Source organism: Peromyscus maniculatus, chromosome 14 (assembly GCF_049852395.1).
Source record: "Peromyscus maniculatus bairdii isolate BWxNUB_F1_BW_parent chromosome 14, HU_Pman_BW_mat_3.1, whole genome shotgun sequence".
In the NCBI taxonomy this organism is placed as follows: domain Eukaryota; kingdom Metazoa; phylum Chordata; class Mammalia; order Rodentia; family Cricetidae; genus Peromyscus; species Peromyscus maniculatus.
The window spans coordinates 77,934,109-77,937,584 of record NC_134865.1 but is presented as its reverse complement, the minus strand read 5'-3'; the positions used below and the strand labels follow the sequence as shown (position 1 = coordinate 77,937,584).

Genomic DNA, 3,476 nt, shown 5'->3' with positions numbered 1-3,476 from the left:
GGGAAGGGGAGGGGAAAGAGAGGGCTGCTCATCAGCAGGGGCAAAGTTCTGCAAGACGGGTGAGTCCTAGGGGCCTGCTCAGTAGCATTGTGTGCAGAGAACAATGCTGTGCAATTCACTGAAAATTAAGTTTCTATTTTTTAACCTACGCTTCTAAATTATAAACTCTTTATTCTTAGAACCGAACTCATTACCAACACAAGCATCGCTCTGAGCTGTCATTTGTGCGTCATACTCCTTCTTCTACGTTTCAAAACTCTGCTAAACAATGAGCTCTGGGTTGCAAAAGAGGATTGATTTTTTTTTTTTTGCATCTGTCTTTCATTCTTTTACCTATCAGTGGAACAAAGATGCACACAAATGCTAAAGCACCCTCTCAGGAAAATAGAATTCACAAAAAAAAAAAAATTAACTGGCAGGGAGTTGTGGCACACGCTTGTAATCCTACCACTCAAGAGGCAGAGGCAGGGGGATCCAGGCCAGTCTGGGGTATATAGTAAAGACCTTGTTGGGAACAAAGTAAAGGAAGAGGGAGGGAGGGAAAGGGAGGGAGGGAGGGAGGGAGACAGGCAGGCAGGCATCTAACGGCTCCTCTATTTACTGGACCTCAAAGCATGTAAAAGCCAAAGCAAAAACAGGTAACTTGCAGCTGGAAGCAAGGAAGAAGAAAAGTACAGCTAGAGTGTTATTTTATACCATTGGTTCCCCACAAATGCGACTTTCAAACTCCATTCCGTTTCTCCAAGGCCGGACCACTCACACCAAACCTCATGCATCTGAGAGGTCGGTCTCTGCACGCCTCAGCTGACCAAGCAGCCCAGTGAACAACGGGATCCTGGGGAGCTCACGGTGTGAAACCTCGGCAAGCTACAGATAGAAATACATGGGGACACTGTAGCTGGCTTGCTGTCACCCTTCCGGCTTCTGAATTCTAGAACGATGAAGCACGGTGTGGTATAAGGCAGTGTGCGGCATCAATGAGACAGGAGCCCATGCAGAAGATGCATTATCATCAAGCAAGTCAGAGATGCAGGGGAGTGCTCCCTCCCGCCCACATGCTGGGCAGAGGTCTTGAAATCAGGTCTATAGGACCATAACTGCAGTCAATGAGAAGACGAGCCCTCCTTTCCTTGGGTATCTGCCTTTCCCTATGGCACCAAGGACAGTCCATGGGGTCCACCCCCATTCTAAACCGGCAGTAACTCTCTGGACCACAAAGTCTTTGTAACCCTCCAGTGACCACATCTGGACACAGCGCCATGTCACCACCTGGGTTTTTGAGTTTAAGCTAAAACTAGTGTGTCCCACTTTTCCAAGAAAACTGTTTATGTGAGATTATAAAAACTAGCCAGGTGTGGTGGTGCACACCTTTAATCCCAGCACTCGGGAGGCAAAAGCAGGCAGATCTCTGTGAGTTGAAGGCCAGCCTGGTCTACAAAGCAAGTTCCAGGACAGCCAGGGTTACACAGCGAGACAATGACTCTTTAAAAAAAAAAAAAAAAAAAAAAAAAAGGTAAGAACTTCCCAGCATTCCACTGCTTTTATTAGTAAATGGGATATTTAGCCTGCTCTAGATGGTAGATCACATTAGCCATCAGCTGGGCTCTATGATGGGCTAGAGCATCACCGAGAGTCCCCTTTGAGCCTCTCAAACTCCCCTTGATAGAGAGACAGGCTGACCAGGGTGCTGTGGGAGCAGGAGCAGAGGATCTCTGCCACCCCACTCTGAAGTCTGAAATGCTCCAGACCCCCAGGCTTCTGAGCCCCACCACAGACTGGTGGCCCAGCGCACACAGGCCATGTTTGAGTGCAAAACTCCTGAAGTGCTGCACAGAACACCCTCCAGCTACATGTGGAAGGCGTACATGAAATAAACGAGTTTCACGTGCAGATGTGGGCTCCATCCCCCAGTTATCTCATTATGTATACAATCCCAAATCCAAAGGAATCTAAAGTCCAAAAGCCTTCTGGGCCCAAGCATCTCGGGTAAAAGACCCTCCACCTACATCACTGTATGGGGGGGGGGGGCGAGGGGGGAGTGAGGGGGTGCTCAGTGAGCACCAAGCTTGCTGCCAAGCCTGACCACCTGGGTTCAGTCTTCAGAACCCACATGGTGGGAGGAGAGATCGACTCCCAGACCTTGGCATCTGACCTCCACAGATGCATATTAGAAATGGAAAATGAAAAAAAGTTAATTAAAGAAACACCAGTTTAGGGTCCGATTAAGAGAAAACTGCAGAATTCAAAAAGAAAGCTGTTTCCCCATGCCATCAAGTCCCCAAAAGCAACTCAAAGGCTTTGCTTCCTAGTCCCTGGATTCAGCCTCCTCTGGTCTCTCTGTCATCCTGATGTCACTCAGTCACCATAGAGGACTCAAGCTTGCTGAACTAGAGTTTTATAGCAAAACCACTTGGCAATGTTGGCAGGTGGGGAATGTGCTCTGATCAATATGTGTCTATTAATTGTCAAAGGTTTTTTGGTTTTGGGTTTTTTCTTTCTTTCTTTCTTTCTTTCTTTTTCTTTCTTTTTTATTTTTTAAGGCTTGTAGCCTCAAATGAGACTTATTTGCAGCCAGATTCTAACTTGGTTGGGGAAAAAAAAATGGTGTTGAGCCAAAACAGCTCATAATGGGTGGGTGGGGGGGGCGACAAGGGAGGGAAAGAGGGATGGAAGGAGAGGAAAGAAAATGGGAGGATGGAGGGGGAAGGGAAGACGAGAGGTAAGAGAGAGGAAAGGGTGGACAAAAAAAAGACGACAGGAGGGGAAGAAGGAAAGTGGGGAGGAAATCAGATCGGAACAACGGTATTGATGAAGTACAAAGTTGCCTGGACTTTTTTCAAACGAGCCACCACCCTTAATTTCTGCTCCCCCAAACCCTGCACTGCACGGTGTTTACACACATTTTTTTAAAAATGAAGTTCAGTGGGATGGAAAGGCTGTCAAGAGCAGCCCAGCTAGACAAGCTGCAAACTCCGCTGTCCGTGAAGCTGCACAGTGGTCCTCACGGGACTTTCTGTTCACACCGCTCTAGAGGCATCACACCTTCTCAGTGGAGGACGGAGCATCCGATTCCCTGAAGTAAACATTAACTATGGTACTCTGTGGCATTTGCACATAGGGGCCACCGATCTAGAACACTCCAGAGTGTCCTACGGTGTCCCAGAGACGTCCTGGCAAAGCCAGAGCAGCCAGAAAGTGACCTGTGACTCACCCCAGACATGGTGCATGACCCCATGCGTTCTTCCTTTGTAGTCTTCCACTCCATACTCATCCTCCCCAGCAGTCCTAAGTTCTTCCAAATCAAACACCTCTGGCCTCCAGGCACCATTTCCCTGCCTCTCACCATCCCCGAACCCACCCCCCGCCCCCCCCCCACACACACACCCCCGCACAGTCCCCCTGCTGTCAGGTGTGAAAAGAGGGAGGGCTGTGTCACTCTGCATGCTCCCCTGTGATGGAGCTGTGGCTGAGTCTTC

The 3,476-nt window shown here is 48.8% G+C and overlaps 1 pseudogene; it reads right to left on the bottom strand.

The window, feature by feature from the left end:
- Positions 1-230: 230 nt before the first annotated feature.
- Positions 231-365, bottom strand: LOC121822613 (small nucleolar RNA SNORA40; annotated as a pseudogene).
- Positions 366-3,476: the final 3,111 nt, after the last annotated feature.